We start from the raw sequence: 25,758 nt of genomic DNA on the forward strand, positions 1-25,758 counted from the left end.
AGAGATTGCTCAACCTCAAATTCCTAGAAAATGTCATTCTAAAAATCTAGACATGTTCCGTGCTATAAATGCACATAACAAAACAGAGGTATATAAAGATTGTGAATTAACCCGTCTCAAGGCAAAGGCTTTTGCATTTGGTTGATAATGTTCACAACAATTCTCAATTTTTTTTTCTGAGCATTAACCCCTTGCAAGCCAAGATATGCCATGCAACTAACACCCTAATATTCTTTTGAAATGCATGCAAATGTAGAGGATTTCTTGCAGAATAGAAAAAAAGACCTGTGTTGTTCAAACCTGATGCTACTTCAAAACTCAAATTCTACATCAAATGATATATTCAGGTCACCAGTTATACATTGTAAAGCTTTGAATCTAAACCACTATAAATCCTATAGCCCATGTACGGCCTAGTAGGCAATGGGATGCCTGATGCTGTACCTTTCTGTGGAGCCTATCCTTCAGAGGAATAGAAAACACCCTCATTTATGTTAACAGCAGGTGGCAGAAAGGAATATTGACCCTACATGTGCCATTACCCTAAAATTAAATTGGCTATTAACAAACAATCAATGAAATTGTCTTAGTAACATGTATCCAAGCCTCCTTTAAAACAAATGAGACAGTACTGAATATATATATATATATTTGGAAACCTGTTATACAGAAAGTTCTGAATTAAGCAAAATTAACATCTGTAAAAATAATTTCCTTTTTCTCTGTAATAAGACAGTACAATGTTCTTGATCCCAACTAATATACAGGAATTGATCCTTAATGGTGCCAAAACAATCCTATTTGGTTTATTTAATGTTTAAATTATACTTAGTAGGCTTAAGATATGGATCCAAATGACGTAAAGCATTTGGGATAACAGTTCCTGTAACTAGACTGCGCTCATCAACTATATAAAACAACCTATGTGATTTGTGCTAAATACGTACCATTTTTCAGCCAAAGCCTTTTCAGGGTTATCTTTGTTTCTACAAAATATAACTTTGCTGTAAATGGGTTTCAGCAGATAAATTCTTTCCTCTTTTCTCATCATGCCAGCTTTCTCCTGGACAATTTAATGTGCCCCTACACTTATAAAGGAACCCCTTTTCTTAAGCCAGATCTGACATCTATGTTATCACAGGTTAACAACAATATCATGCAGCATTCCAAAAGCTAAACTATGATTATAAATCACATTCAAAACCAAAACGGCAACTAAGACACATTAAAAATATCGGGGATCTGCTCCCTCTTAATACCATAAGGTTGGTTTCATCAATGGGGCAATAGAGTCCATCCATTAAATACTGAGAATATGCAGGGGCCAATTAATGCAGAGGCTCCCTATGGGCCCAGTGTGAACAGGGGCCCATCTAACATTTCTTTTCAATTATTATTTCTATTTTCTTTAATATTTACTTTTATTTGCGCTGCTGTTGGGTCTGGTCAGGTACACTTGCTAGTAGAAAAAAGCAGGAAAGACGTGCAAGCATGCAGATCTAGTGATGTCACTGGCGCATGTCAAACCCGGCCCAGTGTAGAGAGCTTGGGTACACACCTGCATGGATCTGGCCGTATCCAGACCCAGCAGTAGCCTAGAATGGGGGACCTGTGGATATAGCCTAGGGGCCCCACATGGCATTAGTCTGCTACTGAGAACATGTATCCTTAAAATCAGTAGCAATATGAACAAAGGGAAATGCAAAAAAGCAACAAGAAAAACTCTAAGTAGAGCCCATTCTTGATCTCAAAGAAACTCTATAATTGGAAACCAAATGAACCATGTATAGTAGTTACTAATGCTTCTGCATGCACAGAACCGTTAGAAAATTACAGAAAGATATTGTTCAGTGCTATTTTGTCATAGTAGAATAATGAAAGCTTTTCTTAATGCTTCTCTCCTTTGCTTGGGTAATTATAGCTCTTCTAGAGACAGCATATATGGTGAAAGTATGATTATTCAGCCTACATATAAGTTCTTTTGATGTAATCATACCATCAATGGGATATAATTGACATCAATCCTCATAAATAGCTTTGTTGCTCACAAATCCAGCATGTGTTTCACGTCACACACACGCACAAAAAACACATAGCTCACAAAATGGCCAGCTGTCTGTTAATGCTTGAAGCATTCAGTCACCAAGTCATTACAATAAATGATAACTGGTGATAAACACATCATCTAAAAATTAACATTTTTCAAAATTTTCCAGTGTAAGATTTTACAGTAAAATAGATCCTGCTGGTTAACAGCATAAACATATCCTCAGCCAAATAAGATAATGACTGGCTGGTCACAACTTCCCAATAGCCTCTCTGAAAACAAATTACTTTACCTAAATGTGACACCAATATTCAAGTGGTTCCTGCCGCTATTATTTCCTCTGTGAAGAATTGTGGAAAAAGTGGTGCAAAAAAATTCAACAAGTATTATCTTCAAACTATCTTCTACTTAGAACCAATAAGGTATCTTCACTGCCCTGGCCCTGATGATACCTGCGCTGCATAGGTTGCAAACAGTAAGGGTTAGAAACAACAATGAGACATGATGATGCAGATAATTGCTAAAAAAATGAATATGTAAAAGTGCAAATACGTGTTTTGCTAATGTAGTGGATTTATGTAACCATTGCTTTTAATCGTGGTACCTCAAAGTCTGAAATCCCAAAACTAACATCTGCAGTTGTATCCTTTCTAAAAAGCTTTTCTTCCAGTAGAGATACCCAAGTATTCTAAAGAAAAGCAAGTCAAATCCTTTGCTTAAGCTGTTCTGCTTTCGAAAACACAACCCTAACTGTGAGGTTTTCACAGCACAGATCTTAAAATGGGCAGTCAATTCTGACAACTATGCAGTGTATATATTTTTTCCATATGATATGATATATGACTGCTTACCAGAAGCGATAAATAACTATAAGTTACACAAATTGAGAATCATGTAGGCGTGTATCATAATGTATCACAATATACAGAAATCTTAGTGGTAAATTGGTATAATGGAATAATGTAGGAACCTTGTCTTGGTCAGCTAATAAGGACCATGTGCTTTATCTGGGCTCCTATACTCCCGCCTAATAGCTCCATGTTAATAGAGAACTGTTTCCAAAGGTTTTGGGTATGTATACCTTGACACAAAAATGAACATAACTGCTGAAAATCAAAAAAAAAAAAAAAAAAAGTTCCTTTTCTTTCCTACCCAACATGAATTTAATTACACGAAGCATAAAAATAATATGGCAAAGGTAAAACACCATTTTTGTATTCTTATAATAGTCAAATCAGACTTGCAGCTATGCATGCAACATGAAATTGAAATCCTGGCATCTGCAGCCATCAGAGGATGAAAAGAAATGCAGTGTACAATGACAGGAGGGCCATGCCTCTAGGGTACAAGAGATCCTAAATCTGCTTAACCCCCATGGGACAGCAAATGGGAAAGTTGATTTTTTTTTTTTTAAACAGCCCCTATGGGACAGAAAAGTGAGGCTGTTTGGCTATAAATACAAATAAAACATATTAAGCAATGTATAAAAATGTAAAGCAAAATCAGAGAATATGCTTTCAGGCTGAGAACTTGATATTTCAGAAAATAGTGATCCACATCTAGTCCCACCTGCATAAGGTGCAGTACAAGAATTGAACGTTACATGCTGTTTTTTTGTGTTAAGCTTGAAGCACAAAGTAGTGGCAAAGTGTAAAAATATCATACACAGGAGAGACATTTGCATGAGCATGTGATGAGCTGTTATATGGAACGCACAAGACCTGTACTGAATCAAGGAGGAGACTACTTATATATCAGAGAAAAAAGAAAGCAAGAGGTATATAAGCTTCTCTGTCCCTCCTAGCTATAAATGTCCAGTGGAACAAAGCCGCGGAACAAGTAACCTGTAGTAAAGATGACTTAATAGAATCATCTGTAATCGACACAGATTGCTTCTATAAAGGTCATGCCTGCATATTGAATATGAGTGCAACTTTAATACCAGTGGGGTTTATTTTGAGTGACGCTTTCACTGATTTACAGTCTTCTAAATATGGCCCAGCCGACTCTCAATTTCATTTCTTTTACACACAGGTTCATTCTCTGAGTTTTTGGCTTCAGGCATTGTTGTACTTGACACCATTAAGAGAACAGTATGAAAGTCATCCTCTGTATAAATCACAGATTCCTTAAAGTGGTTCTTTACTCCTTACCTTTTAAAGCGTTTCCAATATTCCAAATTTGTATCGTGGAAAACTAACTTATTGAACTAACTGAATTATTGGCGGGGCATGTTAGAAGCACCAATTTCATACTGGTACCATATAAACACATAGTTCATCATTTAAAAGGTATTCTGATTCAAACTATTGCTGTGTCACCCTGCTGCCAGCTTGTCAGTTCAAAAGATAACTGGTAAGCTGTACATCTCCTTATTAATGTCTAGCTCATAGTCATGCTGTGCTATTATGTAAGGAGCTAATAAACGTTAGGGAGCCTGTAAAAACAGAACAGCAAAATATACTGTAGGGATCATAGTATATATAAGAAAATCATGCTGAGCGGTCAGTACTAAATTTCAGATGGTCAGGACCCAGAACAGCTCTATTCTCCAGCTGCCACCAGCTGTTATCCCCACCCCTGGCCATCAGCTGGGGTTTGTTTATTAGTGCATAGAGTAACACATCTTTCCAGCCATCAGCTCCTCAGTCTTGATGAAGCAGTAGCAGAAGCACACACAGAAGGAAGCAAGCCATCTCAATAACATGTCTTATCACCACTCCTCTGTTTCCTTGTTGCATCCCATTTCATGAAATTATTATATTGCTCATCTCCAGACCCAGCCTAATGTGCACGCCTTTCACAGCACACAGATGTGACCACAACCAGGCGTCTTGTACACAAGGTTTCTTTAGCAGCTTCTACTTTCATTGCAGACCCCTCTGAAATCTCTTTCCACAACAGGGTGTCAAAGCAAAGGGTCTCTCACCCCCTACCAAGTTGTAGCTCAGCCTACCTGTTCTGCAGTGTCTTGCTCTGTTCACCCTTTCTCTGCGGAAGCTCAGGATTCTCAGGCAGCAAACAGCTCTTTTGTGTGCCTGCTTCCCAGCCACACGCTGAGACTACTAATTAACCCGGGAAGCAGCATGGACCAGCCCCGATCATCGCCTGGGAACATGCATAGGCTAAATGTGATGGAGAAAGGGAGAAGAATGCACCAGAGAGAGAAGGGAGGGGAGAGAGGCTGTAACCATAGAGATGGCTGCCCCATCCTCCTCCTGAAGGCTTCTGTGCCTTGTAGTAAAAAAAAAAAAAAAAAAAAAACAAACAATACCTAATGTGAGCAATACACTAGAGGGGGATTGTTTGTAAATGTGTATTTATCCCCATCTACTGCAGCTCACCTTAACTAAATGTTTCTGCATAAATGAAATATTATTGCATCGCCTGAAAGGTAATAATGTATTGTATAGGAAAGTATCACGTGTCCTTTCATTAAAATGTAACGTTGCATATTTACAGGGTAATAAGTGCAGAGCAGCTGCTCGTGTGCCGTAGGAAATTAGCACTTGACGATGGTGTGATATTGCAAAGCTTCTCATGTGTTACTGGGCACAAACTGAGCAACAAAAAAAAAAAAAAGTTGGAGCTCAATTTACACTGGTTTTTGTACAGTTTTAGATGAATACACAACTTCATCGTTTTATATTTTTGCCATAGTATTTTGCCTAACAATCTGTCTTATAAAAATTAATTAGGAAATAACAGTGCGGAAAGTTTGGTTTAAATTAACCCCTTGCCTGCCACGGCTCTCTGATCTGGCAGTGTCACTGGGTGTTAGACAGCAGGAGGTGCACCATAGATCAGAAGTCAACTCAGGAATGTATAATCTACTACAGCTGCAGTCAGGTCCCTTACTTGCCAGCCAGTCTATGGTGAGGACACACAGAGCTACAAGTAGCAGCTACTTGTCACGGCTACAAAAATAGACAATGCTGATTATTTACCGATAATTGTCTCTGTGTGTGTTTTAGCAGAGGCAATTCTCAGTATTGTCCATGGCAGTGTATTTTCTGGCATTTTGTAGCCATGATAAGTATTTGCTACTAGTAGCTTCATGTGTACACATTGAGCCAAAATTTAAAAAATGCCGGTCGAGGGCCGGACAGGTTCAGTGTTTATTGAAAACAAATCGAAATGACCTTATTGTATATAAAGAACCTGGAGCTAACACAGCACAGAAGTTATTTCCTATAAAACAACATAAATCTTTATGCAGTGTTAACACAGAGAAACTTAAAGTGAAAACATTTCCCGGAGCAATCTTCCCACCGAGGGCGTAATAAAGTACTATCTCCAGACACTTGGGGGAGTTATTTATCAAAGTCCAAATTTATCTAAATATTTTCTGCTACACACTCCGACCAAATCCGATTGGATTTTTTACTCTTATTTATTATTATTCCCGAAATTTTCGTACCGGGAAGAAAAATCTGATTTTCAGGAATTTTTCCATCTAATATTCGCAATCTTTTTCGAATTTTCGCTGTAGGCATCAGTGACCCCATTTGAAATCTGGAAACAGGCAGGAGACTATAAAACTAAAAATAAAAGACAAGCAATTGAAATGTAGCATTATTAAAAGCTAAGTTATGGGGCAACAACCCCTTTAATTTATGCAGTAAGTCTCCATACAACAGTATTGGGTACCATCAGTGTAAATATAATACCTCAGCAGGAGTGAGGATTCAAGTTTATCCACTTCACTGTTGTGGGAAATAAAGGAATCTATTCATGCAGATGGACAGAATATGTACGGAATATGAACAAAACAATGCAGAAGTTCAGTGGAGGGCATGTCCTTAGCTGAATCTCAGAGCTGATTCCCTCATTTGGATTATGAATAAACTGTCTAAATTGATGGATTAGAAACCAGATCATTTTTGCTGTCTGTGGTTTTAAAGATTAGAGAATAAACATATTTCTGTGACAAACCAGTACTTATAGCAGAAATCTGATGTCTGATGAAACTTGTCACAGGGGGTCACCATTTTGGAAAATGTCTGTGACACACATACTCAGTGGGCTCTGAGCAGCTGTTGAAAAGCTAAGCTTAGGGGTCGTTGTAAATTATCAAGCAGAAAATTAGGTTTGTCTGTAATATAAGCTGATGCTACAAAGTTAATATTTAATTCTGATACTGAAAGAAGATGGGGAGTTACTGGGGCATTTTTGGAGACACAGATCTTTAGTGCTAAAGGGCTGTGGTTGCCTTGGGCTGGTACAGAAACCCAACACATAATGTACAACATTTCTAAGCTACTTCTTTAGTTAGTCTTTAGTTCTCTTTAAAGTAAAGAAATAAAAAACATGCCCTTGGGTGCATGATTTTAAAAAAAATGCACCTCCCATAGAAAAATATTTATAATTTTACAGGCTGGAGTCAGACTAACAGGTCAGGGTGACATTTCATCAGCAGATCTAACAATTGCTTTGTAGCATCTTATAGGCAAACAAAAACAGTTTTAGGCACCATGGCTACACACACAACTAAGAAGATAGAGACAAAAATTGATGGGCTCTAAACATAATTTGTGTGCATACACCATACACCACGTGAAAGACCAAATGCATCAGAAACCACAAATACCCAACTGTGACCAATAAAGTTGCATTGATATATGTACACAGGGCATTAAGAAACACAGTATAACGTCAAAATGAATGGTAGCTACTCACTATAGAAACAAAAGAAAAATAACATGTCTAAATGACATGACTAAGATTAGAGTGAAAGTGCAAGAGGAAAAGCATGCCCCATAGTTCTTATTTACACAACACATACACTTAAAGCTTTGCTGCAGCACTTACTTGAATAAAGCAGCCCTGTACCTGTTGCACAATGTTAATACAGGCAGCCCAAACACCTGTGACAAGGCCAGCAAAAAGTGTGGACAGGGTACAAAAGTGAAGAAAAAAACCTAGCTGGGATCTATTATGCAGAATGCTTGGGGTTTTCCAAATAAGAGGTTTCTCATAATTTGTATCAAAATACCTTAAATACCTTAAGTTCAATAAACAACAAAACAGTGTTTTTATACATGTTTTTATGCATTCACAAACGCATGCCGAGAGTGTAAAAACACATATTATGTTTATATGCCTTTTTGTAAATGCAACTACAGTATGTGCATTAGCGTTGAGTTCCAAACGCAAGCCGACACAATTCTATTGTCTTCTGAACACACATTATGTTCAAGAATATGTTATGTCATAAATAAAACCCACTGGTCATAAAACACAACGCTAAATGCTCATGAGAACAAACAGGCAGAATATAATGGAATTAATTAGCTGGTATGTTTAGGTGTGGTCAAACTGCACGTAAAACACACAAAAGTATGGCCATGTGTTAGGAACCCTGAATAGGGTTGTTTGCCACCAATATGGATTCATGCCACTTAGTTACCCTTGAGTACAAGATACAGTTTAAATAATACTAAAATAAGTAAAAAACCAAAGAATATAGATCTGTTTGCCTGAAATGGATTCTACGGGTGATAGAGTTCATTTAATCAAGAGCTTTCTGGAGATCCTATACCTGAACATTAAAAACAAAATCCATTGCTTATCCTCAGTGTCAGACTGGGACACAAGGGGCCCCCCAAAAAAACCTTAGAACAGGGGCCCACCCTCAGTACTATTTTCTTCATCTCCTCATAACCTCTATTCTCCTATTTTATTCTCTTTTCTTTACATACAATAATCTATTTTCCATCTATTTAACCTCTTTGTTCTCATGGAAATATGGAATGGCCATGAAATGGGCTAAATGTTTAGAAGCACAAGGTCCCACTGACACCTGGGCCAACCGGGAGTTTTCCTGGTATCCCAATGGGCCACTGCTTTTCCTAGAATCATCATGCTAGAAGTGTACCCTTGTTTGATTTAAATTAAAAAAAAAAAACTAATAGGATTACTGAGCTACCAATATGGATTCATGCAGTTTAGTTACCATCCAGTACAAGGTACTGTTTAATTATTACAGAGAAAAGAAAGGAAATTATTTTTAAAAATTTTAATATTTTCTCTCATCTGTTGGAGACGGCCTTACAGTGATTCAGAGGTTCCTGGTTATTGGGTTTCCAGTTAAGTGATCCCACACCCATATAACACTATCAGGATCATACATAACTATAAGGAACACAACCAAGGACTGCATGATAACATGGAATGAAGCATGTATACAATAACATCATAAATGTTTTTTTCTCAGGAAGTGACCATTCTTGAAAAATCATTTGCCTGCGTGATGCAATAAATAACGTACCGGTAATACATATTGCTAATAATATAATACAATCTGCACAGCCTATATAATAAACCTGAGATTTTCGCATTACACCATACCATCATTAACAGATCACAACAAATCCACTTTTAGGACACATAAATAAACTGTACCATGAGTCTGACACAATATATAATGGTAATTGATGGTGCAAAAAGTTGTATAACAGGAATGTGCAAAAAACTGCAATTCAATTGAACTGTCAGGTACAATTATTAGTGCATGGATTGACAATATAAAATAATTTATAACCAATATGCAATAATTGGTAATAATTACTTATGAATTAATACAGTTTATCGATAACCCCTGCAAAATATTCAATAATGTTATCAAACAGGGTTGGACTGGGCTGGCGGGACACTGGGAAAAAACCCGGTGGGTCTCGGCTCTGATGCTCCCTGCCCAAACCGGTCACTGCTGCCCACGGTTTCCTTCTTCTGCCCCATTCACTGGTGGCAAATGAAAAAGGTACAGATGTGCATGGGAAGGGGTGGACAAGTTTGAATTTACTGCAGGGTCAGGGACTCAGAGTGAGCTTTGTGCCAGGGGCTCAAAGCCAGAAACTTTGCTCCATGTCCAGTTGTATCTGCATTCAGTGTTTTGGTCTCCGTGTGGGTACAGTTCTCATAGAAAAAGCTGGGGTCACTTAACTCCTGCATTCCTGTGAATGGGAATGCACAATAAACCCACCACACAGGAACACACTTATAAAAGCATGTGTGCAAGCATTTATATGGAACTAAATGGACAACAAAAAATTTGCTGGTCTCTAGATTTAATGCCGGTTTTTAATGCTTGTACATAATATGCCAGCTATTAGCTGAATTGCGCTTTCATAAATGGAAATTGCTTACAAAAAGAATTTTCAGCATTAAAGGCTGATGACTTATAGACCATTTCAACAAACTTTAGTAAACAGGCACCATAGTCTGAAGGCAGAACTATGTCATTCCTTGTATGGCCCTGGTAGCTGATATTTATCCACTCTCAATACCCAGAGTATCTCAGAAAGGTTCATCAGTTCATCCCTTTAAGATCGGACACTACTGCATGCTGCAGACTGGCCTACCCTCTATACAGCCATTCATCTGTAGTGATTATTTTGCTCTTAATGGCACGCATTCTTCTGATACAGGGAGACTTTTGAGAAATGCATTGTGCAGGATAGTGCAGAAGGATATGCATAACATGTTATGTATGTGTCATAAGCCTCCTTCCATAAAGGGAACAAATAAGCCTATATGCACCAATGTTCAGGCCAGTGCTTTTTAGAGGTTGTGTCCTGTGTTTCAAGTTATTCTCAATAATAGCTTTTATATAAAAGTGATTAGTGTTTTATTTTAAGAGAATGACATTTTTTTAAAGGTTTCCAACAAGTCCTCCAGCTGTGACTGCATTACAGTTACTGGTTCTTTTACTACATGATGGTGCTTGAAGTTATCATTTAACAACAACTGTTAGGCAACTTCACATATATACTGTATACCAGGGCCGGGCCAAGGTATTTTGGCACCCTAGGTAAGGGCTTCAATCAGTGACCCCCCACCCACCTGGTCCTGCATTACTATTTCCCACCTTACCATTCATATTGCCCCCTTTACCTGTGCCAGGACTTACCATATTGCCCCATGTACCTGTTCCAACGGCAGTCATTCCCTCAGATTGCTCCCAAGCCCCCAATCTGTACCTGTGCCAGCATAAGCCAAAACATCCATCATATTGTTACTCCCAATCTGTACCTATGCCAGCAGCAGCCAAAAATACATCATATTGCCCAAAACATCTGTGTACCTGTACCAGCAGCCATCATATTGCCCCATATATCTGAGCCAGCAGGAGCCAATACCTCATATTGCCCCCAATCTGTACCTGTGCCAGCAGCAGCCAAAAAAGCTACAATATTGCCCCCAAATACATACCTGTGCCAGCAGCAGCCAAAAATCCATCATATTGCCCCTAATAATCTATTTACCTGTGCAAGCAGCAGCCAATACATTGCCCACAAATATGTACATGTGCCAGCAGCTGCCAAGAGGGAGGTGGGGAGTGCTTCTGCCCTCAGTACGACTCACGGGCAAGCGAGGTTGGAACACGCAGTTTATAAAACTATTAAAGGTCAACCAAACCAACCCCCCCCATGATTGCGCCCTAGGCAGCCCTGCTGTATACTGATAGAAATGCACTGTGACTAGGGTTGCCACCTTTTCCAGGAAAAAATACCGGCCTTCCTATACATTTATCTTTTTTCCCTATTAATAACATTGGGATTAACCATAATTTTTTCCGGCCAGGCCGGTAAAATACTGGCCAGGTGGCAACCCTAACTGTGACACACACAGTGTGTCGGATGGAGTCGCATCGTTAATCCGACGCAACACGACTGTCGGATGCACACACACACTGAGTGAGATACATAGAGATAATTCTAATCACCTGCAAAATATATGCACCAAATACATGTCAAATGCAAGGCAACAAACCTTATTTTAAGGGGAGCAGATATTTATTAATTGTGAATTCAGAAAAAAAACCTAAAATGACAAGAAAATAATGTAAAAAGGAAAACAATAGCTTACCAGCAGCTCCCAAGGCAGGCAGCACAATATAGGTCGCAAGGAGGAGAATTGCAGTAAATAGTGATTACCTTCAGCTGTGTTCCTACACACACTTACCTGCTTTCACATCTGTGGCTCATGCCATGCAAGTAGCTTGTACAGTGGAGGATAATGTCCATTTGGTTTGCCACATACAGAGCAAGAACCCCTACATATACCTACCTGCTACAAGTAGCCACAGCTAAGCTAAGGATCCCTTTAAAATAAATAAACATAACACAAATTCTGTTTATTAGTACCAATAATGACTTCATGTGTTTGCAATACAACTTGCACACAGGCATTCCTATATGGTGTTTTTTTTATTTGCATTCCACTACATGAAAATGAAAGCAGGTGTGCAGGTTAAGATTGCTTATGAACAAACCTACTAACTAGCAGCAAGGGCTCATACACACAGGATTTGTAACTGCAATTCCATGGTATAAATTTGCAACACAGAGTTAGGGCTCTTACTGACAAGAGGTTGAAGCTGCACTCCCCTGCGTTCCGTTTTTCTGCACTCAGCCACGGGAGAGCAGGAATAGACGCATTTAGCTTTTTTCAATGGGGCTGTACTCACACAGGTGCGTGTAGGCGCCGAACGCTGGTTGAGACGCAACATAAGTCCTGCGTTCGGCACCTACACGTGCCTATGTGAGTACAGCCCCATTGAAAAAAGCTAAATGCGTCTATCCCTGTGCTCCCCTGTGACTGAACGCAGAAAAACGGAACGCAGGGGAGCGCAGCTTCAACTGCTCGTCTGTAAGAGCCCTAAGGCATTTATGAATTTGATGGTCTTTGAATAACAAGTTAACAACAAAAATGTCTTTACCAGACAAGCATTATGACCTGCTGGGGGGAATACATAAAAGTGGCATGAAAATTTTGGAGATAAAATGGAATAAAATTTCCATTTACACTTGAAAATAATTAAATGCCAAACTCCTAAACTCTTTATTTTTTTTTACTCTATTTCACTACACTTTTTTTTTCATTGTCGCATCGTTAATCCGACACAACACGACTGTTGGATGCAGACGCTGCTCGCTGCATCTGCATCCGACAGTCGTGTCAGATCAACACTGAGACTTCATCCGACATTTCCATTACTTAATTTATTTCTGTTGCAGCCGACGTGACCGCTGCGTTTTTGCACAGGGCGTCGGATCGCGGCAGGATACCGTCCGTGAAGTCCTACCCTTAGGACTAATCTCCATATGAGCTTTGCATCTGATTTTGTGGTCAGATTTTATCTGATCCTCCAGCAACACCACTCAATACCATGCAACACCACAAGATTTTGTAGGATGCTACAAAATCTGATCCCCCTAGGCTAGAATGTAAAGTCGGATCAGATAAAGTCAGATGGAGTTTTTTCTTTATGCGTTTGCATCCGACAGTGAATATATTTCAAAGAGAAAAAAAGTATTTCCGTCACCATACATTTTTATCTAGTCAGATGATGAAGATGCAGTATGCAGAATCTCTTGTCATAATTATCAGGCAGCTGATCCTCACAAGCTCTGCACTGCAAATGTTTAGATTTCCTGTGCTTCTTTGCAGGTGGTTCACTATTTGCAACAGTGGACATCTGCAACACAAGAACAACATCATTAGTTTCTGTGAAACATATTAACAACAAGGGGGGGGGTTCACCACAAGGTACCTTATAGCCTACTCAGGAGACTGCAATCCAGGCAGGAATCAAAGCAGCTCTCAGCGTGCACTCTCCTCCGCATCTAGAAGACGACGCGGGTAAATTACATCATGATTTGTACTCACGGGACACACTTCTCGCGTGTGACAATTTCTGGCGACTATTTCCGGTGTGCGACAATTTCCACGCCGCGCTCAAATATTGTACACCTGCCCATCAGAACGCTCCTGACTCCTTGAGACTCCAGCGTTCTCAGACCACTAGTAACTCCTCTCCAGAGAGCACATCACCTTAGATGTCACTGTGAGGTGACCATTTGCCTCCCAAAAAAACATACTCCTGGAAGGAGTTAACTGCTGAACCATAAATACATCTCCATCAGCCATCTTTGGGACTAGCAACCCTAAGGCTGCATAATGAGAAGATAGACCATCACCTAAGGCCAGTAGTCTACCCTCTGCAATTTACCACTTGGGTGTCATGCCTGCGGTCATCAAGCCCCCTTGGGACCTGGACAGCTACATACTGAAAAGAGAAAAGAAAAAAAAACATCAGTTACTGAAGACCACTTACCTACCGCAGGTAGGACAAGAAAACACTGGTGAGGAGGGGGAGTTAACTCGTAATTATGAGCGGGGTTAGTTAAATTGTGATTGGCCACCTAACAAGGAGGGAGATAAATCTCACGGTTGCTGCCGTATGGGACGTAAGGGAACGGTGCAGATTTCTGCTAACAAGAGCATTGGCCCAGGGTATCAAGTCAGTTGTTACAATCACTTGGGGGTGCCTAACTTTTGACAGCCTCCCAGTGATCTTACTTTCCCTTCTCCTTTAACTCCCACCCCTTTTTAATGTGAATTTCTCTTTTTTTTTTTTTTACAGCAGTTAATTTTCAATTATGATTTTCGAAAAAAATTGCATTGCTCAGTTGCAAAGTCAATACTTTGATGAGCAATATGAACGTTTACAGCTTATCAAGAAAATGTGTCTGCAGATTATGTCCCAGCAAGAAGGGTACCCTATATAATATTCCTTTTAACTGGAAGTCATGATATCTCATTGTCTGCACAAACTTGCATCTACTATTCATGACATGGCAGTTCCATCAGGAAAGGATCCAGATACCTTAGCTTAGAACTTTAGCTTAGAACTTTTTGTTTCATATAGATAGTCGTAAAGTCAAAAAGTCCTTTAATGTGTGATTTATTTGCTGTTTGATTGGGTGCCAGGAGAGCCATTTAAGAAAATTTAGAAGAGGACAGGGCAAACTGATTCATGAAACCACATTAAGAACAGATTGTAGTAATGTAAAGTTTTATGGATTGGAGAGACAGAAAAATGTACATATAAAAGAATACATGAATAAGGAACACAAGAGACGTGTAAAGTAACCTACGCAGTAAGCCTCATATGCTAAAACTGCAAACATATGTGCCAGTGTAGTAACCCACAGCAATTAGCTTTGATCAGTCTACTGCAAGAATAACCAAGAAAGTAAACGTGTCCTATTGGTTACTGCTGAGTGTTCACTTAATTCAGTTTCTCGTGATCTAGTGACTCGATGCAACTCTCCTGGCTACATACCACATGCTGGCCTCTGGCACTCATCAGATTTCCATGCCAGTTCTGTTCATCCATCCATGCTGGACTGCGTGGGGGTCAACCTTCATAGCTCTGACAGGCTATCAATACATCATGCCATCCCTTCAGAAAAAAGTGGAATGCACAGTGCCAGAATGCAGATTGTAAAAGGTGCTTCTGGCTTATGTGAACAGGGTGGCCAAAAACATTCTTTAAAAACATAATATTTTGGCAATGCTATCCTTACAGCACACATTATGGGGCCCATTCACTAAGTTCGAGTGAAGGAATAGAGGAAAAATAGTTTTTTTGGCTATTTCGACCATTGAATTGGCTACTTCGACCTTCGACTACGACCTTCGACTTCGAATCAAACGATTCAAACTAAAAATCGTTCGACTATTCGACCATTCGATAATCTAAGTATTGTCTCTTTAAAAATTTCTTCGACCCCATAGTTCGCCACCTAAAACCTACCAAGGCCAATGTTAGCCTATGGGGAAGGTCCCCATAGGCTTTACAAGTTTTTTCTGATCGAAGGATAATCCTTCGATCTATGGATTAAAATCCTTTGAATCGTTCGATTTGAAGGATTCAATCGTTCGATCGAACGATTATTCCTTCAATTGTTCGATCGATCGAAGGAATTTCGCAAAATCCTTCGACTTCGATTTTAATTCGCCAGTCGACCCTTGATACATCTGCCCCTATGTGAAAATTGTCTGAAAAAGTGTTTTTATTCTACAGTTTGGTGCTTACACCACCACCCCTCAACCACGCTGCTTAGATTGCATTAATGTGCTTTATATCTTACACTTCAAAAGGCATTTTTGCAACAAAAAAAAATAAATTGAAATGTCATATCATCATAACAACATTGCAATGTATGTCTGGAACGTTCGTGGCACTGTATCAGAACTGCAACACCACTGAAGTTCCCACTAAACTGAGCCCTTGGTTTCCAGTAAATTTTACAAATGGAATTCTAAAGATACAGGTATGGGATCCATTTTCCAGAATGCTCAAGACCTGGGGCTTTCTGGATAACGGATCTTTCTGTAATTTGGATCTTCATACCTTAAGTCTACTAGAAAATCATGTAAACATTAAATAAACCCAATAGGCTGGTTTCGCTTCCAGTAAGGATTAATTATATCTTAGTTGGGATCAAGTACAAGGTACTGTTTTATTATTATAGAAAAAAAGGAAATAATTTGTAATAATTTTTCAGTCATTTGGATAAAATGGAGTCTACGGGAGATGGTCTTTCCGTAATTCAAGGCTTTCTGGATAATGGGTTTCCAGATAACGGATCCCATTCCTGTACTTCATGGTTGCATATTTTGCTCCTCTTTACAGTCCACATTACTGCTAGTCATATAAGGCTGCTTCTTCTGCCACACACACACATGAGGGCACAGTGATACTTGGGTCATATGAAGACAACCCATAAAATGAATGCCGTGTCTTTATAAATTACAAATCATGTTTCCTGTGATTTATTACAGTCCCTTTTCAGACGATGAACCATTCTTCTCATCAGAGAGTGTGTGTGACTGAAGAAATGTTATCAATATTACATTTAATAATTGAATACATTATGTAATAATAAACTGCAGACAATAACCATAGTGGTTGCAGATGTGCTATAACACTACATAAGCAGCAGATCATAGGCAGGCTTTCAAGGAATTTTATTCTTTTATTCTGTCCTGTAGACATTTTTTTTTGTACAAAATGATTTGAATAGCCTGTTGCTTGACACATTAATACATATGGACAGTCTACTATATGCAATAATAAAACAGCTATAGTCTGTGGCAGCATTTTATATGTGTAAAAGAACAAAGGGTGGAGAAGACAGACATATGAACAGCAGGTGCCTAACTGATCACAGTAGGTGCTTAACACTTGAATGGGAGAGCCATTAAAAATGCAATATAAGCACCCCACCCAAGGTAAAATATGAATTAAATACAGGTAGGAGATTTATTATGCAAAATAATTCATACCTGCATGCACAGTCTTGCTGTTACATGGGGCATGCATTAAGGCTTCTAAACATAAGAAACCAGAATTGCTTGCCAAATCATGACTTTTTGATCAATTTGTTAAATCAGAAAAAATATATTAAATGGGATGCTAAGTGAAATTGCCTTACATATGATGCATTAAACATGATTTCAATCTGTTTTAGTTATTCCTCATATTTACAGCAGACTTCATTCCTCTACCATTTTGAAAGTCTCTATGCCTTGTGGCAGATTAAGTTACTTAATTGACAGAGGATGGAGTTTTTCATATTTTTCTCTGCCCCACTGCCAACCTCAATATTCACAATTGAAGATGCTAGAGCAGGGGTAGGCAACCTGCAGCCCCGGAGCCTCATGCGGCTCTTCATCCTGCTTGCTGCGGCTGTCTATACGTTGTCTATACACGTTGTCTATACAGCCCTCACACCTGCTGGCGGCTCAAGAAGCCTCCAGCAGGTGTGAGGGTTGTATAGACATCCCAGGCAAGACCGAGGTCGAACACTCAAGACAAGAGAGAAGCCTCCAGAGTCCAACTGCAGCAGGTGCGAGGGCTATAGACGTGGATGTGACGCATATTTTAACGACGTGTATAGCCCTCACCTTTAAACAGATGAGAACACTATCATTTAATAGGGCTATTCAGTGTTTAATTTATTTCAAGGTAGGCCTACACATTGCACTTTTGTTACTGTAACAGTTAAAATTAAAAAAAGGTTAAAACTTTTAAAAGTTTATAAGCGGTGTTATGGCTCCAGACTATTTTTCTTTAGTGGAAGAGGAGGCAAAACTGCTCTTTTGTTAAGTAAAGGTTGCTGACCCATGTGCTAGATAATACCTGTAGCCAAAATCTACTCTGTGTAAGATTACCATGTATACACCCCCTTTGCGTTACATAGCAATGTACTACAATCATGGCACCTATCAACAACTTGAGGGAACTGTGACCCAACCTACTAGAAAACAATGCAGACATTCCTAATATGCCCACATCACTCAGTAGTGGATCCACCTTATAGAAAAATGTCACACAACTCCCAGTAAGCCCCATAATATGAAGACATTGCATGTAGAACCACCCTGCACAGTACCTGCCTAGTACAATGCCTTATTATGCCCACATTATTCATGTCAAACTATGGCTGCTACTGATAACATTATCTGTTGCAGGTTCAAGATATTTGGTGACAAGCTCCTACACTGTCTTTTGTTTTTAAGATGTAGGGTTGCCACTTGGCAAGTAAAATTGTTTTTTTTATGCCTATTACTATCAACAGAGTTAACATCAATTGGAAGGGCTGAACTGTTTCTGTAAAATGGCAATCCTAGAAATATGTTCATTTTGATGTTGCCTAATAGCTTTATCATAATAGTATGGATTAGTGGCCCTATTAAAAAAATATAAGATAGAATATCCTAACGTCACGACTGTGCTAGAAAATTAGTTTATCTAAAATTCTGTTTTTTGTTAGACTGTGTTTGCACTGTTTCTCTGTTCCAGATATTTGTTGTATATATTCCATTCCCCCATGGCTGAAATATTTTAATAAACTGCTCAGCTACTCTATCCTGTAATGTAGCTGTCAGTATTTCCCTTAATTAGGTTTTAATTATGTAGACAATGATTGCATTCCATTTCAAATCTGGCTTTAATCACATTTACTCGGTATAGAGCGTTATCCTCTTAGCATAGGGCTAGTCCCTTCCTATCCATATTTCATTTTATTAACCCTCATAAGTCCATTCACACTGTAACATTTTCATTAGTTTCAGCATGCCATACGCCTATTTTTCTATGCTATTCCATAATGAATCCACTTTAACTTCCATTTCTTCTACAGTACATGTGGAATAAGACATTTTCTAGAGCAAATGCTAGTGAGCATCCCCCCCCCCCCCCACCATAATTGGTTCTGGTGCATTCAGGACACAAATAGATCTCAAGTTTCCTGATTTCATGTAGCAGATCAGAAATGGGTTTTATTGATTATACAGGCCACTACGCATTTCCTACACACAACATAAATCACACAAGGTACACTGATTAGGATTTAAGATAGAAGGAGCTCCTGGATATCTCAATAGGGATTGCAGTCAAGATTATTGCATAATGTATGGACTAACCTAGAGCCATGGTCAGAAATGTATTCTTTTGTTAAACAATGGAACTGAGGCTAGACTATGCTACTAAGATCCCGCTAGTTTGTATAGCCAGGGTGTTTAATTGAAAGAGTAGTTTCCAGGTTGTAGCATTATATTGTTAGGGTACATATATCCTTTACATTTATCTTACAGAGAATATATAAACTGGGCCTTCATGATGGCAGTTTCTGTATGTAACTCTTGGATGTGGCGGTAGAAGAGGATTGTGACATCAAAAAAGAAAGACAAATGTTCCAGTGAAAATGTTTAAAACACCTGCCATTCAGTCTACATTAGTAAAGAATTCTTTAACTATAGAGTGCAACTTCTCATGGCTATAGCTTAAACAGAAAACTTAAAGGGCTGGTTCACTTTTAAGTTACTCTTAAATATGGTATAGAATGGCTAAATCTAAAAAAAGTTTCAATTGGCCTTCATTTTGTCTTTTTTATAGTTTTTGAATTATTTGCCTTCCTCTTTTGGCTCTTTCCAGCTTTCAGATAGAGGTCACTAACCCCATCTAAAAAAAAGAATAGCACTGTTAGCCTACATATGTATTGTTATTGCTACTTTTTATTACTCATCTTTCTATTCAGACCTTCCACTATTCATATTACAGTCTCTTATTCAAATTAGTGCATGGTTGCTGGGGCATTTTGGACCCTAGCAACCACATTGCTGAGTCTGCTGCATAAAAAGCTAAATAACTCAAAAACCATGAATAATAAAAAATGAAAACCAATTGTCATTTTGTCAAAACAAAATGTCTCAGAATATTCCTTTCTACATCATACTGAAACTTAACTCAAAAGTGAGCATCCCCTTTAAGAACAATGCAAATTACCAACTCAGATAAGTTAAATGAGTAAGAACATAGTGTCTAAATAAAATATGTCCAGGTCGAAAACAATATGGAAAGAATAATACCGATGATGTTATTATATTTAAGTAGCATCCACTGGAATTGTACCATGATCTGCTGATCTTACTTTGGATGTCACTGATGACATATTAATGGAGGCCAACCTTAATGACACAAGGATCAATGTTTATTAAAGGTAAGATGTCCTCATATTCAGAACCTTACCAACAGAAATGTGTGTAGTGTATCAAGCAAAAAAGTTTTAATTGATGGACACTGAAAATAAATCATATATTAAATATGTACTTACTAAACACACATATGCTTAAACTGCATTATAGATGGAGTGAAGGCTAATTCTGAAGCCAGTACCCTAAAAGTGTAAACCATTTGAGTCATTGTAATTCGGCCTTCCTGATCAAAAGTGGCATACCTAATAGGAAATTATATGGTGGACTGTAATAACATGTCCTTTGTGATTTGTCAATGTGAATGGTCACACGAGCTGGGAACTCCCAATATTGGTCCAGATTCAATTCAATAAGATAAAAATACTCATTACTGAATTGCAGTTTTCCCCATAGACTTCCATTATATAATTATTTTGCGAATCAACTGAATCTGGCCCATTATACACCAAGTAATTGTTGGGCCAGGGGTGTTACAGTTATTCCCTAACCTACTGTATACAATTGCAGGGGTTCCATAGTTCTTTCTCTAGTAGTAGAAGCCTTAGGTAGGCTGAAAACTTTAGCAGAAATTAATGAAATGGACCTCGTGAATGAGGGGTTTAGTAAGCACCTAGCCCCTGTCATAACAGGCTCTAACAGTGTGAGAAAGACAGAGCAAGTAGTATGTTTTACCAATTAGGAAAAGTGTGAGGTTAGTCATTCTTGTTGGTTCTCCTTGTATAGAAGTTGGACAACACCATCAGTGGCTTAACTAGATATTACTGAGCTCCACAGCAAATAATTTTTAAGGCCCCCAAAATGTCTAGAGGTTGACCAGTTTTACAATATTTATTGAGATTATACATGAGTTAGGGCTAGCATTGCCACCTTTTCCATAAAAAAAAACATATATTTTTTTCCCCCTATTAGTAACATTGGGATCAAACATCATTTTTACTGGCCAGGCCGGTTAAATATCGGCCAGGTGGCAACCCTAGTCAGGGCCTCATTGGGCTCCTTTACCTCCTGGGCCCCCTGCAGTTTGAAAGGTCTGCTTCCTCTGCAGTTTAACAACATGGAACTTTCAAAACGCACTTTGTCATTTTAATTGCAATTACACAACTGAGCTGTTTTTGCATTTATGTAGAGTAGAAAAAGGGCCATTTTTAGTATTAAAGTTAAACAATATGCAGATAAATTCACATCTGGTGCTTAAAAACAGAATACTATGGTGAACGCAATCAGTAGCAATTATGTGAGATACATTTTGGTTTCAGCAAGCATTATTTAAATAGATGGCGTTTGTGATGTGCTAAGTGTTACAAATTAGTTTTCTTTTCACATTTATCAGAGACCCATTATCAATTTACATTATGTGCCATCAGCAAATGTTTATATGCTGGTTTCTATTTCCTTATCCTGGAGGATCAAAGCATACAATATGTAATGTATGTGCTTGGGTAAAGAATGGTTACGCACATTAACAACATATAAAATGTCAGGTAAATCCTATTTGGCCATTCAGGAAGCAGTGAAGCTTTGTGACTTCAGCATTTTTCTACTTTATAAATAAGGGATTGATACTCATATAGTCATGTAATGTACTTAAGTAGAAGTGCAGAAGGTGTCAAACCCTGCATTATCTTTGCACTTTTATAATTTATAAATAATAAGATTCAAATAAAAATTTGCATTTCGCAATGTAATATTCAAAGTTACTGCACAGTGAATTTTTATTACACATATTGCACTTTTTAGGCATACTTGAAGGTGGCGTACTCTTTTGAAGCATTAACAACTTTTCCAGTACACTGAACACTGGAATAAACTATACAATTTCCAATCTTTCTTCTACTGGTGGATGTTGTCACTAAAAAGTTTCCTTGTTTGCAAAAGCTTTATTAAATTTGTGCACAAATGAATACACTTTTGCATCACAAATATTTTTCCAATAACAACTTCAATTACATTCCCCTGAATGTGCAATAATATGGTAGCAAATCAAAAAACTGGCATATAGTTCATATCGCTGAATCATTGGTGAATATCACAATAATAAGAATTAAAGCCTGATCTTATTGGAGAAGGTACTGTTACTTACTTGCCCTTGTATATAGGTTTAAGTTATGTTCGGTGGCACAAACCCACACCTAGGCAGGGAGAGAGCGCCTATTTACCATCTCAATGCTACTTCACTATTACTTGTGCACAGAGAGAAGCAAGTGTGAGAAAGATATCAATTATGATTGATGTAAAATGTCACTAATGATGAGCAAACAAAAATTTAAACAACTGATGACCACAGGGCCGGATTTACATAGCAGGCGCCCCTAGGCCCACTGCCGTTCGTTGCCCGTGCCCCCCCCCCCTTTTATTCATGCAAATTTTCATAATCAGGACAGAAGCAATGTGTATTGGGCACAGGAAACTTACAAAATTATTGTATCTTCTGCGCATCCCCAGTGTTTTTGAACCAATGTGGGTGTGGTTGGGCAGCATGCCGCCCCCTAAAATCCTGCCGCCCTAGGCCCAGGCCTAGGTGGCCTTTCCACAAATCCGGGCCTGGATGACCACTGCTTAAAGGAAAACTATACCCCCGAACAAAGTAAGTCTCTATAAAAATATATTGCATAAAACAACTCATATGTAAAAACCTGCTTCATGTAAATAAACCATGTTCACAATAATATACTTTTTTAGTAGTATGTGTCACTGGGTAATCCAATAGAAAACTGCGATTTTAAGAACTAAGGGCCGCCCCTGGAATTCTTAGATCCGTGGTGCACACAAACCATACATGTAAGGTCACATGAGCTAATTAACAGACACAGTTCTGTATTTTGCCTCCACACTTCTTCTTCCTTAGGGGCAGATTTATCAAAGGTCGAAGTGAAGGTTCGAAGTTAAAAACATTGAATTTCGAAGTAATTTTTGGGTACTTCTACCATCGAATAGTCCAACTTCGATTCAAAGTTGAAAATAACTTTGAAATTCGAAGGTCGAATTTTTTTGAAGTATTGTCTCTTTAAAACTTCGACTTCGACCATTCGTCCACCTAAAAGCTGCCGAAGTGCTATTTTAGCCTATGGGGGACCTCCTAGAACCTGTATGGAGGCAATTGGGGGAGTTTGGAAGATCGAAGGTCGAAGTTAAAAAAACTTTGAATCGAAGTAGATCGAAGTAGCGCTGCTTCGAATCGTACGATTCGTTCTACAAACTTTGACCTTTGATAAATCTGCCCCTTAGAGTTGCGTATTGGCCACTTAATATGATGTAAACTATCTGTTGCTTAAGTATTCATTTGGGGGTATAGCTTTCATTTGAACTAAGATCTTAGGCTGTGATGGTTTTATAGCTAATTATGACAAATACCTTTGTTACAAATCGCATTTTGTGAGTTCCTTTTTCTATTTGTCCCTGGATATCCTGTTCTGACCTTAATTCTATCCCTTTTTCTGGTTCCTTCTTCTTATGTATTTATTTTATTTTGTTTTGCTTGCTGGGGCACCTTGTCCCTGTTTTACACAGATTTTCGCCTAGTCCTTATTTTTGTCCAGCTTTAGGTTAATGAGCACACTGAGCTGTATTTTGTTAGCGTTGTATGGGTTTGGGGTGCCTAATATACAATAAAATACTGATTTAAGATTAGGAAATGTCACCTTGGGCATTTGAAATCTGAGGAAAAATACAGACAAGAGAAAATATTGCTGCAGGTACAATAGTGGAATCATTAAGAGACAAAGGGGCAAATTTACTAAAGAGCGAAATGGCTAACACTAGCGAAAATTTTGCCACTTCGCCGATTTACAAACGGGTGCTGGCGTATATTCGCTAGCGAAGTGGACATATTCTAGTGCTACTTTACACCCTTACACCAGGCAAAGTTGTGCTCTGGAGAAGGGAAATATTTCACTAAGTTGTGGATTTTCATGAACGTTACCTCTTGCGCCAGACTTTATTTCGCCACTTCAGACCAGGCGAAGTGCAATAGAGTAGATAGGGATTGCTCCAAAAAAAGTTGAATTTTTTCCTAAGTTTTTTTTTTTTTAAGGATACCCTCTTTCCCCCCCTACATTTGATAACATATGGCACCTAAACTAAACTGTGGGCACATGTGTAGGTCATAAAAACACATTTATTAAGGTTCCCTGGCCTTGTGTAGTGTAATGTGTTTTCTGCTGTATATACGGCCATTGTACTTTAACTGCACGCCGTGCGCAAATTTGCCTTTGCTAGCGTAACTTCGAACCACTGATCGTAACATCGGTAGCACAACTTCGCAAATGATCGGTAACTTGTACACAACTTCAGATCTTCGTGAATTTGCGCAGCCCTGGTGAATCTATGCCTAGCGAAGTGCAACGAAGTGTGACGAAGCCAAGGCTGGCACAACTTCGAAGGTAAGTAAATTTGCCCCAAAATGTTATTTATCATGGTAACAGAAACAGTACAAGATTTAGACATCATAACATATTTACTGTGTGCTGAATCTTGGAATAGCAATAAAATATGGATTATCTGCAAAAGATTCACTAAAGACATGCTGTGGGAAGAAATACTGAAATATAGAATAGGATATCTATCATTCACAAGTAAATATCTTTTACATTCCTGGTCTCCAAAGGTGAACTGATGGCACAACATAGGTAAATGACTATAGTTCTAAAATTTTTTCTGTTATGATATAGAAGCCAATAACGTCATGTGGCCTTGTATACTCAGGTGTGACTGGTACCTTTGAACACAAAGCTTGTGAATCTTGTTCAGCCAATTCCTTGTGTATACCTCTACCACAGGAACAAATTCAAGTAGAAACAATGATTATGAGTTACAAGGAATGGCCTGTGAGGCAGTTTAACTGCTCAAAGTGATTTTATTGTTTGCAAACAATAAAATCACTTTGAGCAGTTAATCTGTCTCACAGGCCATTCCTTGTAACTCATAATCGTTGTCATGTGGCCTTGGCCAACATGTCCCAATAGTTAGGAACTATATAGGAATTATTATAGTGCTTTTGCAGTAGATATGATGCATTTTGAAAAGTATTTTTTATATTGCCAAGTAAATGTTTGCTTTTTGAATGAAGATCTGTTGGTCTCACATACAATATTTGTACATGGATAAAGAACTGGCTGAAGAATTGTGTGCAGAGTGCATGCAATTCCCTGTTAGCATCTTTTAACTGGATTTGAGTTTTAAGGGGTCAGCATTTGCCAATGCTCTCTATTTACACACATTATTCATATTCATACCCTTATTGTGACTATGCCATGGAGAAAGCTGACATCATGCAGAGCACAAAAACCAACTTTAACCTAATACTGTTTTGGGGCCCACTTCTCTCCCAGGAGAGATAAACTAGACATCAGCATCTTCAA

General features: G+C 38.5%; 1 protein-coding gene across 6 annotated transcripts in view; it reads right to left on the reverse strand.

Moving 5' to 3' along the window:
* Positions 1–12,125, reverse strand: part of apba2.S (amyloid beta (A4) precursor protein-binding, family A, member 2 S homeolog) — a 146,102-nt gene extending 133,977 nt beyond the window's left edge. For 3 of the 6 annotated variants that reach the window (XM_041587701.1, XM_018254383.2, XM_041587700.1), the window contains exon 1: positions 5,004–5,202. The gene's annotated coding sequence lies outside the window, so the exon portion shown is untranslated. Of the gene's footprint in view, positions 1–5,003; positions 5,203–11,917; positions 11,992–12,013 lie in introns of those variants that run through there. The other 3 variants (XM_018254382.2, XM_018254381.2, NM_001095095.1) reach the window with 3 other exon arrangements.
* Positions 12,126–25,758: the final 13,633 nt, after the last annotated feature.

The sequence above is a fragment of the Xenopus laevis genome, chromosome 3S, assembly GCF_017654675.1.
Source record: "Xenopus laevis strain J_2021 chromosome 3S, Xenopus_laevis_v10.1, whole genome shotgun sequence".
NCBI lineage: Eukaryota > Metazoa > Chordata > Amphibia > Anura > Pipidae > Xenopus > Xenopus laevis.